Here is a 15,366-nt window from a genome sequence, read left to right as displayed (position 1 = left end):
TCGACAAGGTGGGTGCCAAAACTGAGAAGAACGAGTTGTACTACTTAAAATCTATAAAAGATGTCAACAACAAATCAAATAACTAAGTAGTTTTTAGCAAACGATTTTATTTATTTTGATAAAAAATAGTTATGACAATTTTATTGCGATGTTGTTTACAAACTATGTGATTTGTATGTAGACGTAGTTGTATGTTATTAATCTGACAGATATAGAAATTACTTTCCACAGTTTCAAACAAAATGTAGACTGTGGCGTATATCGTCACCAAACAAACAATACCTCTGACGTAACAACATGAAAACATAAATCATTTAGCATGAGACAAAACGTAGCAATATTTTCATTTGTATGTGGTGTTTATCCGATTTGTCTTGCATCAACCTTGACTTCAAACAGATTGTGGAATATATTTGAGAGCGATTTTCTGAACTGCAACAACAAAGTTAAGTGAAAGACCGCACCTAGTGGAACTAGATATGACTTGAGCGAATAAATCCCTCACAACTTATTGCCAAACGAAGAAGTGTAAAACTGTCGGAAGATATAATTGCTATGAAGTTATAACTGCCTTTCTGTAAAAGTTTGCAAAAATGCACAAACAAACACCACCTTAAAACACTGATCTAAAAAACATTTGAAATTAGATTAACAATCACTAGAAGAGATCCAATGAGTCTATACTACCATTATGTTTGTTGTAGCTACCATTTGCATCAGGTTGGGGAATAGGATAATAGCTGAGTTCTGAGGTACACCAATGTCTAACTACTTTCAAAGGTTCGATACCTTCGTAAATACTGGTAATAAACACTGAGTTCTAAACGACCCTTTGACTTGCTTTTACAAGTCTTTTAAAATCAAATGGAAGCCTTTTGATTTGCTCTTTAAACTAGCTAATTAACATATTTTTATTATTCTAATATTTTTTTTTTTCTAGCTAATTAACATATTTTCATTATTCTATTGGAACAAATAGTGCTACTAAATCGCAAGCAGTGCTCTGCCTTTATCCTGCAACTCTCCGGACTTTATACTAAAAATTAGGGTCTACCGACCAATAAATTCTTGCAGTATCCACTCAAGAACTATATTGCTAGAAATACATCAATTTCCTATATCAATTAGAAAAGTCATGTTTCAAATTAGAGTATCTACTCAAAAATTGTGCTTTTGAGTTAATTATCTGATTAATCAATTTAAAAACCTTGGGGTCAAAAATGCTACCAGAGGCATTGTTTGGAGATAAGTTATTCAACACTGGATGAGAATCATCCAATAAATTTAATCAGGTTGGTTAAAAGCTAGCACTTTTCTTTTTTGTCCACTCAACTTCACTTTCAATATCAGGACTCTTTTCCGCGAGATTTTTTTCATCTGTTGCAGTTCCCGGATAAAAAACAACAAATTTTTATAGCTTAAAATTTTGTTCAAAAACATTCTTATTCACATTTTCAAATCTATAATTGAAATGTCCAAGCTTTAACATTTGGATGACTACTTTTTTTGGATTAAAACCTTTCAGCGATTCTTTAAAATGGTTTGAAATGCTGCGCATTTTCTTTACAAAAGAGAGGAATTTCTATCCGTTAAAAGTGGTAATTGCCGAATAATTCAAAATAACAGTTAACAATAAAAATAGTATATAATATCTACACAATAAAAAACGAATTTTTTTTGTAAGTTTATGTTTGCAACAAGTCAAAGCCTCTATTATTAAAAATATGGACTTTTTCTTACTATAACGAATTGATACCATTTACCATATAAGGAATATTGTTAATCTCCTTACATATGTATGATTTAGTATCTCATACTTAAAACAAAGGTTGGTAAAGTAGTAGTATTATTTAAATAATTTTTTTTCATGTACTAACGTCTTGATAATACGGGATTACTGATTTCAACTACAAGTTTTTGTTGTTGCAATCAGTAGTAGTGGAAATTTTTTTATTTTTTCCCCCGCAATTCTAAACTCTAGTCAATTTTTCAACAGGAATAAAAGTTTTTTTCCAAGAAGAAAGGGTGTTGGCGATCCAGATTTTAGCTACTCCTAAATCTAAAGCAAATGGATCACAACATCGTTCACAAATGGATTTCATGCAAGAGTTAAAAGACAAAACATATTCCTATAGAGTTAAATATCCACCATTGTTTTCCTTACCATTTTCAGTTACAGACATTTTTTATAGACATATTTGTATATATATTTTTTCATAGGCATATTTAATCTAAAAGAGGGATGGATTAGGAGGTGGAAATACTGTTTACTGTAAAATCAGAATTTACTTACTATGTATTCTAATTATCATTAAAATACATGTTCAGAAAGGATTACGAAAACATTATCTAAACCCCAACAATATGAAAACCAAACTTCCCCACTTGAGTTTAAAAGTTTTTTTTTTTATGCAAATATTAAACATTTTTTGATTAAAAAAGTAAATACTATTCATATCCAATATGACTTGAAAAGAGTCATTAAGAACTTACACTTGAAAGTTCTTAATGACTCTTCGAAATTATGGAATATGTAAGTTCTTATGACTTGAAAAGAGTCATTAAGAACTTACATATTCCATAATTTCGGAAACAAATAAATAAAAAAAAAAGGTTTCGGCGCAAAAGTGAATAGACTTATATCCATAAATAGTTTGAGACTAGTTTGGTCTGCAAAGTGTCAGTTGACTGATTGATTTTAAGGAGATCATTACTTTTTGAACTATTGTTAATATTTTTACTGCTAAGTGTTATACCAAATGCAATAATTGCGGTGAAAGGTAATTATCTTATGTTTATTATATTATGTTTTGTCTTTTAACTCTTGGATAAGAACAATGTTGTGATTCATTTGCTTTAGCTGTACGAGTAGCTAAAATCTGGATCGCCAACACCATTTTTTCTTGGAAAAACGTTTAAAATCGGAAAGATAACATGCTATACATAGTAACTTTTTTTAAAGAACTTTTCTAAAAAGGAATTTATTAGGAATATTTTGCTGAACAGATTTAGACTTACAAATGAATATTTTAAATCAAAATGAAAAAGATGATTTGATACTAATTTTCAATTTCAAAATGTTGAAATTAAAAATGACATGATTTCAAAACCGAACAAAAAAAAAAAAAAATTCTAATTTGGGTTTCTAGCGAAATACAAATATTTAAAAACTGAATAGAAATTTTAATCGGAAAAATTGCCGTAGAAAAATGTTTAAACATTTGAAAAGAGTTTATGATTTATGCTTTTGTTTAAAGGGAAAACGTTTTCATTGTTTTGTACTGCTGGCATCATTTTGAATGAAATCGATTACTTCTGTTTAGTAGCTTGAAAAATTACGAAATTGGCATAACACAAAAATATTTTCTTTTTAACCTCTGCTTGAGCAGCGTTAGTACGGATAATACTTTTACAATCGAATAAGTGCTTCAACTTTCGGAAGTATATCAGCCATAATTTAGTCTCTGCCTTATAAAATACAACAAAAAAATACCGAAGGTTCAAAGAAAACTCGAGCAAACAGTTAATTTTAAATCAAACTTTTACATTTTCTATGAAAATTGATGGAAAATCTCAATTTTGTCATTAGTACAGGCACTATCAAGCGAGTATTTTGAGAACCTTGGGATTTGCAACATATTTTTCACAAACCTACTTAACAATTATTCTTCATATTTATATTTTTCAATATTATATATTGCACATTAATTAGAAAGTCGCTAATAAAATATCATTCATTTTTCATAATTGTTACGATTATTAGGAAATTTAAAAGGAGTTTTTTTACTTTAAATTCACATCGCAATCTTTTTCGATATTGCATATTATTTCTATTGATTCTTCAGACTGGAGGACGTACTCTTTATAAAGTAATATGATGTTTTGATCCTAAAGAAGAAATATAAGATTAAAATATATTAATTTATAAAGAGTACGTCGTTTAGAACAACCCACGGTTGTCATGAACGATGTTGCTTCAAAAAACAAATGTAATTTTTGTTGATGCAGTACTATTGTATATGTAATTTATTTTGCTTTTCACATGCAAAATAAAAATATAAAAGTTTCTTATATATAATCTGCAAGTGTTTTACATTTTTTTATGTACGTTATGATTACAACAAAGTTAACACCCTTCTTTAAATTAAAATGGGGAATTCTTTTCTTAACATTATCATTAGTGATTATCCTTTTAAAAGTATGATTTTTTTTTCAACTACAGGATGCATAGCAATAAATATGAAGTGGCAGAAATTTTTACCAACAATCTTTATCTTCTTACTTTAAAACAAATTTAAATTGAGTTGATGGGAGCTGCTGCTACAAGTAATTTAAGACAATATTGTGCTGATTTGATAAGTTTGAAAACAGGTCGTCACCAGAGACAAGCGTTTATATTAATTAAAATATAACTGGCAAAGTATTTTATTCTTTTTAAAAATGCCGATGTATTGAGTCCTGCCCATGAGAAACCATGTATCTTTTGGTCATTTTTCAATTATCTTTCGATCCTTAGTTTTAAGAATCAAGTTAAAAAGTGGATGTCAGAAACATTTTCTCGAAGATTAATAAACGATGAATATGTTTTTAATTAAATGGAGGAAAGTAATCTGTTTTTGGTAAACAGTGAATGCTTCTAATACCTTAGGTCCAATCGAGCCGAAGTTTTGCTTTTTAATCTTATTTTTACATCAAGTAGCATTGTTTTAAAGGTTCCAGTAAAAGATTTGAAGAAATTTTCTCGTTATGCCTAACAACCACCCTAGCTCTCATACATGTATGGAACTTGTATGTCAGTATAAACATGATCGCCACTGAGCACTTTCCGCCGCAATTTAGCTACCTGGAGTTCAGAAAAATGCGTTTCTAGATCTCTTTTTAAGATTAACGTATTCTGCATGATCAGTGAAACCACTTTAGTCCGTAAAGCATCGGTCGATCGATTTTGACATGACAAACTTTTATTTTTTGAACACACACGGTAAATTTTGGACTTTATCTATCAATAAAGTGCATGTAGTGATAACTTTTTAGAGATCCTTAATAATGTAGGTCTCAAATCACGATTACAGGAGAATCTTACTGGTTTTGACCATAAAGAACTTGTTAGTCTAACCTGCTGATCTTAGATTCCTAGCAAGTATTGAAACCACTCTACCTATAATTGCAATTTTTACAATAGAACCTGCTTTTAATGGTGGGTAGTTCGGTTTTTATTTATTATTGATAATTGAATCCACTGTTGTTGGATACACGTGAATCATTTTTCTTTCTAATTTGAGTGAAGCACACTAGCTTTCATGAAAAACTTTTTTTCTGGCTTATCATTTCTATAGATCGTGGCAACTGACTTACGCTGGAATAAAAAAAATTTTTCTTCGAAGCGTATTTCAATAATGTAATTCATAAGAAATAATTTGCTGAATAGACTGTCAAATAAATATTTTAAATGAATTGAAATACAGAAAAGGTTTAAATTAAGTGTTTGAAATTGAAGAACAAAAAAGAAAAAAAAAAATGAACAAAAAAAAAAAAAAAAACTTAGTTGATATCTTAAGTGGAAAATTTATCGTAGAAAATAATTTAAGTATGCATTTGAAAAGAATTTCTCATTGATTGCTCATTGCTTTTGTTGGCAGGATGGTGAAAGTAGGCGAATTCTCAATTATATATTTCACGTTCTGTGCTGTAGGCATCATTTTGAATGGAATCGGATTACTTCTGCTAACTTGCTTTAAAATTGGCGAAATTGACATTACACAGAAATATATTCTTATTAACCTCTGCATGAATAGCCTTATTTCCAGTATTACATTTACAATACAACAGGTGTTTAATCTTACGGAAGTCAATTATTCAGAAGTTCTAGATGTGTGTATAGAAATTTTAAACTGTGGATATTATTACGCAACATTTTGGCTGATATTCGACAGGTACTTGCATATAAAGCTAAACATAAAATACGCTATTTATTGGTCAAGAAGAAAAACGATAGTTGCAGTTGTAGTTTTATGGAGTTTTGCATCGTTGAACGGAAGTTTATTTGTATTTTATGCGCATGACTACGTCGTTTATTTGTACGCTGCGTTTGACTTCGTCATAATTTCATTTTCTATCTACGTGTACACCTATGCTTTATTACTAATAAAATTACAAAGAAGAATTGTTCGTTCCAATCACCATGACAGGGGTATTTTGAAAGGAATGTTGCTGTCTGCTATTATATTATCAACGTTTTTACTGCTGAATGTTATACCGGACACAATAATGACGGTTAAAGCTATTTACGGGAACTATTATGATAACAGTGAGATAAACTGGTATAGCTGGTTATCTTACCCCGTTACCTGCTGGACTGATGCCTTAATCTACATTTTTGCTTCTCCCCAAGTTAAACTTCCAATAAAAAAAATTATAAGACGTTTGCTCAACAAAACGGATGCCACGACTGAGAAGAGGGAATCCGTATTACATAAAATCTTTTGGAGGTGACAATAACTAAATATTTTTAGCAAACGGTCTTATTTAAATACAAGTTGTAAAAGAAAAATAACACTAGGCTTAATTAGAAAAACAATCGAAGTTGTTATGCCAGGATTACTGTGATTATTGTTTACAAGCAATGTGAAATGTAATTATTTGTAGCTAAATGCAATTAACCTGACGTAAAAGCCATGTGAAATGTATATAAACGTAGTTGTATGTTATTTATCTGAAAGATTTAAGTTTACTTTTAATAGCTTCAAACAAACAGAAAATCAGTAGCATCGTAGCTAAATGTAAGCATAAAAGAAAAGAGCAAAAAAATACAGAGCTTTGCTGTATGGGCATTTTAAAGCATATTAAACAAAGTATTTTAAAAAAAACGGGCGTCTGAGAGAAGCAGCATTTTGCTTATATTCTTACTCAGAATTTGTCCGCAAACTATGAATGCAATTTTAAAAAATTTCATTAAATTTTCCTGTCTGACCGCTTCTCTATCTGTTGAAAAATTATATCAACTAAGTTTTTCTTTTTTCCAAGAAAAATAAAAACTGGTGGCTAAAAAGTTTTTCAACCTCAGGTGAAAGACACGTTCAGTACCTTTGAGATTACCAGTAATTTATCAATTGAACATCGATTTACCAGTAATTTATCAATTGAACATCGATTTAGAAATAAATGGATGCTATTAGAGTTGAATCAAACAACATTTTGCAAAATAATAAATTTTTTAAATTTAAGTTTTTAAAATCAACTATAATTTTTCGAAATAAAGCATTTAGCAAGAAGCAAAACGTAGCAGTATTTACATTTGTTTGTAGTGTTCATTTGATTTGTTTGCACCAACCTTGACGTCCAACAAAACATCCAACACGTATTGTAGGACATGTGCGAGGGCGATAATCTGAACTGCAACCATAGAATTAAGTGAAAGACCTCACCTAATGCAACTAGATGTGACTTGAGCGAATAAAGTTCTCACTACTTATTGCTTTAAGAAGAAAAGTCCACACCACCATTAAGTTTGTTGAAGCTGCTATTTTCATCAGGTAAGGAAATTATATTGCTGAGTTTTGAGGTGCTCCAATGTCTAACTTTTTTCAAGGGCTCATTACTTTTGCAATTACTGGTAGTAAACACATGATCGTAAACAAACCATTGACTTGCTTTTAATACACGATCATTAAAAATCAAATGGAGGCCTCTTGGTTTATTCTTTAAACTAGCGAGTTGGCATACTTGTATTCTTTTGGAACGAATAATGCTACTAAACCGCAAGCAATGCTCTGCCTTTTTCCTGAAAACATTTGCAGATGAGAAAAAACTTGCTACAATAAAACTTAATCTGTAATTTATCAGGTAAAAAAGAAAATATTTTTATCACAACTCTCTCTTTCCCAAACTTCCTAGGCCACACTCTCCAATAAAAACTTTGTTGTGATAGGATATGGTATCCACTCAAGAGAAATAGTTCTTGAAAAGCATCGACTTCCTATAGTATTTAGAAAGATCATGTTTCAAATTAGAGTATTTATTGAAAAGTTGTGTTTTTAAGAGATATACTGATCAATCAATTTATACACTTTAGGATCAAAATTCCAGCCAAAGACATTGGCTGGAGCTATATACTTCAACTCTGGATGAGCATCATGTAATTCAATCTGATTAAATCTTTTTCATTCCATCAGCTTCACTTCAAATACCGGGTAGTTCTTCTTCTCCGCGAAATATTTTTCATCTGTTGCATTTCTGCATAAAAAACAACTCTTTATAGCTTAAAATTTTTTTCAAAAACATTCTTATTTTTATATTTTCAAATCAATAACTTAAATGTTCAAGCTTTAATATTTGGATGACTACTTTTCAGAGAACTTTAAAAATAGTTTTAAAGTTCTGCACATTAAACTATTTTTAAATATTTTTAGAGATCTTCTATCCTTTAATAGTGATGAATACTGAATTAAAGAATAATTAAAAAGAACAATTAATAATAATAATTGTATAAAATATCTACAAAATAAAAAGATGTATTAAATAAAGTACTCTTATTATAAGGTTATGTTTCCTAAATATTTCGTAAAAACCGTATTAATGGCATATACTTTTGAGGAGTACTGTTAATGCTCTTATATATGTACGGTGTTGTGTTTTTTAGTTAAAACAAAGGTAAATAAAGCAGTAGTATTACTTAAACAATTTTTTTTTATGTACTAATGTCGTAATAATAAGGGACAACTGATTGCATTACAAGTTTTTGTTGTTTTTGCAAATCTAAACCCTCGTTCAACAAGCATTAAAACTTTTTTTCCAGGAAAGAGGGGTGCTGGTTACTCCTAAGACTAAAACAAATATTTTAGCTGCTCCAAAACAACAAGATCACAACATCGTTAAAAAATCGATCCTTATCCATGAGTAAAAAGACAAAACCAATTCCTAAAGAGTTAAATGTTAACCATTGTTTTCAGTACCATTTTCAGTCATAGGCATTTTTATGTTACAATATTTTGAAGAGATTTTTCATAGTTTTTCATATTTTATCTGAAGCGATGAAGAAAGGAAAGAAAATTGGACTCAAACTCAATTATCCGCTTCTTGGTTTCATGATGGAAACATTAAGTGGCTGTAAGCAATGGATAAAATGTGGCAGAAAACGAAGCACCAAAAGTTTGTACGAACGTGATTTATAACTTCTTTGTTCTATGTACTTGTTTTTGAGTACTGTAGAAAATGTTAAAACCACAAAAAAAGTGTCTGCATCCTAAGTGGTAAAGTATTCCAATTGAACTTGTAGAATCCTTATGCCTGAAAATTGATCTTTGGAATACAAACCCCAACCTCCATTAGTTCTGTCTTTATTGGAGCTCTTGAGTAAACATGGGTTGCATTTTATGAAAAACTGCTAGTTCCTACAATTTAAAGCAATTCAATCTTTTCAGTGAATATCTTGAGATTCTTGGTTGTTTTCTTGCTCAGCCTGATAGATACATACAACAAAAATGGTTCAAAGAAACATTCATTTTTAATGTAAAACTTGAACATTTTCTGTGAAAGATGATGCAAAAACTTCATTTTATCAAGTATTCTACATAAGCAAAAAATTTTTTTTAGGACTTTAGGTTTTGCAACACATTTTACATATTAGAACTCTTCTTGGCAATCATTCTTAATGTTTATATTTCATCTGATTCTTTATGTAAAAAGAACTGCAATTTTTCTTCTTTTGCTCGGTAAATTAATTACTTTTGTTCAATAAACTCTACGATTTACTCAGTATTTTATCTACTTTTTTTAGTAATTTATCTACAAATGTTCGGTATTTTATCTTTTTTTGCTCGGTAATTTATCTACTTTTGCTCGGTAATTTATCTGTAATTGCACTTCTCAATCTTGGACGAATTGAAAACAACATTAAAGGGAAGGATAGAGTTATTTGTGGCTTTAAAATGCGACTGGGAAGAGGTTATGTGATTGAACGACCAATTCAATTGGTTTGTGATTTGGAAATGGATTGTGAGGCAGAAAGCGGAATGGAGTCGGTCGAGAATTTGGAAACCAGAGCAAAAGCGAATACTTTGAAAGGAGAAATAAGACGGGCGAAATTTGATATAAAATAGAAGATGAGTAGCATAATGTAAAACGAGATGGAAGATAATTGATTAAAACCAAAGTCTGCTTTAATCGGGGGAGTGTGTCATAACTAACGTCTTCAAGATGCTATTAGCGTGTTATTGTATGTAATGTGTTAATGTATTCAATGTGTTAATAAATGACGCGGTTGTAAAACTATATACAAAGAAGTGGAGTTTTAAAATTGTAGATTCGCATTCAGACGGGAAAAATAGTATAAAATTCATAAAGAAAACACTGTCTCAAGAATGTCTCAGGGAAAGTTAAAATAATTCTCCAAAAAATTCGTTTTTGAAGAAGTGCTATTTTTAATTGAAAGAAGCTTCCGCTCGGTGCGGTTCTAATCCAATTCTTCAATTTCTAGTCTATTCTCAATATTCGTTTTATGTTCTAGCTCAGTGTCGCTTTCTGATTTAAAGTTGACATTTCTAATTGGATTAAGTGTCTGCTTGACGTTTTTCTATTTTTTGAATTTTTCCAAATTCAATGTCAATACCTTTTCTAAAGTTAACATTTCTTAGTGGATTAAGTAATAGAACGGTGTAAATCTAGCCTATTTCTCAATCAATAATTTTTTTAAAGTTTTCATTTCTTAGTGGATCAAATAATATCTTCATGTTGTTCTAGCCCTTATCATTACTCCTTAAAATCTTTAGCATCGCTGAGTGAATAAGTTGATTTATCAAAGTCAGCTATTTCACTATAGCCTAATTCTCCCAACTTAGTTGTGTTTCTGCTCGGTGCATTTCTAGAGTAGCTTTCTAAATTCTGACCTGCATCAATTTTTGTTTTAAAGTTGATACTCCTAATTGGATTAAGGTTTTGTTCACGACCGAATGGTGAATATTGTAAAAAAAAAATATTAAAGATATGGTAGACGTCGAAATAAAAAGTTTTAGGCAAATGGAATCTAATTTTGATTTAAAAAATTTTTATCTAATCCCTCTGACCGGAGATTTGAACAATATTACCGGCCAGATTTTACCACACATAACCGAGAATAAAGATTTTATGGGTGATCTAACTCAGTTCAGCGAAGAAATTGAGAGTGGATCACTTGTCATTACACAGTTACATTATTTTATCGGTTACATACTTAATCTAAAAGAGGAATGGGATAGGAGGTGGAGATACTTCAAAGTAACTTTGTTTGCATTCTCATCATCTGCGCATGCTTAAAAAGGATTTCGAAAACAGATTCTGAGCTCCAACAACATGAATAACAAAACGTTTCAGACGTGAGCTTAAAATTTATTTTTATGAAAATACTAAACATTTTTTAATTTAAAAAGAAAAAAAATACCTTAAAAGTTAAAAGTAACTTTTTTTTTGCTTTTAAAGTCTTAAATAAATATCTTTAACTAAAAAAGCCATTAATAAATATAATAACCTAAAAATAGTTGTAAAAAAATAGAGGGATTGGAGACTTTGATTAGTTGCAACAAGAGGACGTTGATGTTGTTATATTGATTGATGTTTTTGTAGGCAAACTTTCTGATGCATTTGTACGTTTTTGTTAACATTAATTCTTAATGGGGATTTTAGAAAATTGATATACAAGACGGATTTCTCAACATCCATTTTCTCAAGCCACATTTTTATCTTACTGCTCAAAAAGCCAAAGGGGTAACCCAGCGATGGGTCCAGAGAAGCATAATACTGAACTTCTAAAAATGTGAATCCATGTTTCATGACATTTTAACCATTCGTTATGAAGTTATCGAAGCTTCACTGACATTAAAGTTTCAAATTTTAGTTACTCCTATTAATTTGGGATGAAGGAAGTATAACAAAATATGCTATAAAAATGAAAGTTGACCAGCTTACAATAGTAAAAATTTAACTTTTTTTAAGTAACTAAAAGTTTTTGAAAATTTTCAAAACCGCATTTTGTACGTTAATAGAACTGAGTTTTTTGATGGTAAAAAAATACTATTTTGTAGTTCCCCATAATATGCTTTGAAAACGCTCTCTGCTTCCTTAACAATTTTGGGTTGTGTTAAGGAAAAAGAAATCACTTGCAACTTTAATTTCTAAGTGATTTTGTTTTCAAAGCTATCAATTAAGTTTGTGAGTTTAGTGGTCCAAAGTTGTTGACATCTTAATTTTTATTACAAATACATTTACTTTTTTCCATTGAAAAACATAAACTGATTTTCAAAGTATAAGATCAGCAAATGGAGCAAAAGACTGTTGACTATTAGCAATATTAGACAAAGAAAATAATGCACTTTCTCTGCATGATTAATTGATCGCCATTTATTTAAACATTTTATAGTAAATTTCTGATTAAAAATGTTTGATTTTATCTAACAACTTCATTACACAATTTAAACTTTTTTGATTCGTGAGTTTTACTGAGTTTTTCTATTTTCTCTTGATGTTCATTCGGAAGTAAACTTTGATTCGTGAGTTTTACTGAGTTTTTCTATTTTCTCTTGATGTTCATTCGGAAGTAAACTTTTCTTGATTTCATTTTAACAAACTTTTTTTCCCGTTTTTTTTTTTATGCATCTATTAATTGATTAATAATTTACCACGGCAGATATATGTCATAGAGGTTCGAAGCCGACATTACAATCCTCCTCTGCAGTCGTCTTCCGGGTTGTGTTCTAATCGTGTCATGTACTTACTGTGTATTGTTTTTATCGTTAAAAACTTTCTCAATTTACTTCATTTGATGTGCAAGAAGAATGATATCATTACAGTATTATAATAAATTTTAGCTTATGAATGTAAAGCTATATGTTTCTCTGGATTAATATCATATTGATATGTTATATGGATTTATATATTAATTTACATAAGATTTTATATATTATTTTACATATAATTTATATAGTATGATTCACTCCTCTCACTGGTGGAAATTCTATTTTTGAAAAAGCGTTTTATACTTTTTTTTACAGTGAGTCTAATACGGGGAGAGACAAATATGTAAATTAGTGCATCAGTCCACAAAGCAACGGGATAAGTTAACCACATATACCAAGTTACTGGAGTTAACTTACCGGAGTTTTTAGAGTTATAAATAGCTTCAATCGCCTGAAATGTGTCCGGTATAGCATTCAAAAAAAAAAAGCTATTAATATAATAGCAGGCGAGAATAACCCTTTAAAGATACTTCTACCACATTGATTGGAATGAATGCTACATCTCTGTAGTTTTAATAGTGTTAAAGCATAGATGTACACGTAGGCGGGAAATGCGATAATAACCAAATCAAAACAAGCATAAATAACAACGTCATAATTCACCGTATACTTCCAAACATAAACTTCAATTAAACTCCCATTCAATGCTGCTAAGCTCCATAAAATCAAAGCTGCAATTACTGTTTTCTTTCTTGACCAATACATGACGTATTTTATGTTTAGTTTTATATGCAAGTACCTGTCAAGTATCAGCCAAAATGTTGCATAATAGTATCCACTACCAATAATTTCAATACATCCGCCTAGAATATGTTGGTAATTTGAAGAATCTACCTTAAAAAACGTTAGCGTCTGTCGGATCGTGAGAAGCATGCTCAAAATGAAGTCAATCAAGCAGAGGTTGATAAGAATATATTTCTGTGTTAGATCGATCTCAAAATTTTTAAAGCTACTCAATAAAAATAATCCGATTCCATTCAAAATTATACCAACCGCACAAAGCGTCACAAATGTAATTGAGTAATCATCAGCCATTCTAAAAACAAAAGCATAAGTGATAAAGGGTTCATATACATTCTTTACTTTTTTTCTGTTTCTTTATTCATTTGAGATTTCAACTTATTGTTTTTAACTTTTACTTTATCTTCTAAACATTTTTGAATCCTTTAGATTATCGAAAAAAAAAATGTTAATTTTATCTATTTTCATTTTTATCTTATAAATTTTAAGATGTATTTTTTTTATTAAACGCATTCGCATTCAAGAAATGAAAGAAATCAACAAGATTATTTTCAATTATCAAAATATCTTTTTTTTTTCAAATCAATATCCTTTTCAAACATGTCTTACGTTTTTTTAGTATTATTCAAAAAATTTATTTATAATCTATTCAACAAAATGTTCACAATGAGTTCAAATTCAGTTGGAATAAAAACATTTTCATCAAATGCTCTTTGATGAAAATGTTTTTATTCCAACGGAAAGTCGTTGCGAAAAATTAAATTCTTAAAAGAAACAGGAGAATAAAAGAAACACTTAAAAAACTATTTTCGGAAGATAAAAGGTACACTTAGAAAATTATTACACTAGTAGTGTAATTAGTTGTAAAATCTTGTAAAAGTTTTGATAAAAAACCAAATACTAGCATAGCATCAGTAGCATAGCTGTTGCTCATAATGAAACAGACGTGAAATCGGGTAATGAGTTATAAAAAGAAAAAAATCTGCAACCCAACTTTTTTGCCGTTTATTGAAAACTAATTCGATTGTCAACAAAAATCAATTCCATTGCTAGCAAAAAACCAATTAATTTATCAATAGCCAATATTACGATAAAGATGGGCAAATTTGTTTAAAATTTTATTGAAGAATAAAAAAAAATACTTGAAGATAAAATACATATCAAAATAAAGGTTTTTATGTTCACGAAGACCATTTGCGGCATTTTGGGAAATTAAATTTTTTAATTTTCTAAATTAAAATGTAGGTTTTTTGGGTTACACAATTAAATTCAGTTAAATATATTGAAAAAAGATTACTTATTACCTTCTATGATTTTATAGATTGCATATTTAGTCTTAATGAAAGGAATGGGGGAGGAGGAGGGCGGGGTAAGAAGGCAACGATATTCGCCCCATTACAATTTTACTACGATACAAGACTTAATAACTGAAGAAAATAAAGCATAGAAGTAAAGCTATTGATAGACATGTAAAGACAAAGTTGATGACAAATGAAGGTGATTTGTCATCTGAAACAGCTAATTTGTCATCTGAAACAGCTAATTTGTTATCTGAAACAGCTGATTTGTATTACAATGAACTTACTAACTATTTCCTCGCAACTTTGAATTTGCTGAAGAAGTTGTAAATTCGCAGTTGTGGATAAGAAGAAAAAAGTTCTTATTATCTTTATTTTTATAACCAACCTGATAAGCCAGTCGCTGTTTTAAATGCCAATCAAATAATTTTTATGCTATAAAAATTGTTTCTTTTTTTTTTTGTATATTTGTTAAAAATATATTTGTTTATACTTAGTTGTTTTTCTGAGAATACAGAGATAGAAATAAATCTAAGGTCACTAATTATCTTTGCTATCCCATT

The 15,366-nt window shown here is 29.6% G+C and overlaps 1 long non-coding RNA gene across 1 annotated transcript; it reads left to right on the top strand.

Moving 5' to 3' along the window:
* The first annotated feature begins 2,583 nt into the window (after nucleotides 1-2,583).
* On the top strand, nucleotides 2,584-13,837 carry LOC149882128 (uncharacterized). Its single transcript, XR_016445271.1, has 3 exons — nucleotides 2,584-2,780; nucleotides 7,305-7,532; nucleotides 13,020-13,837. It is a non-coding gene; the product is annotated as an uncharacterized LOC149882128 (long non-coding RNA).
* Nucleotides 13,838-15,366: the final 1,529 nt, after the last annotated feature.

Source organism: Hydra viridissima, unplaced genomic scaffold (assembly GCF_058129835.1).
Source record: "Hydra viridissima isolate aposymbiotic clone 2 unplaced genomic scaffold, HvirCarnegie_v1 scaffold_11, whole genome shotgun sequence".
NCBI classification, from domain to species: domain Eukaryota; kingdom Metazoa; phylum Cnidaria; class Hydrozoa; order Anthoathecata; family Hydridae; genus Hydra; species Hydra viridissima.
The sequence above is the reverse complement of the archived record's forward strand: the minus strand, read 5'-3'. Positions and strand labels throughout refer to the sequence as shown.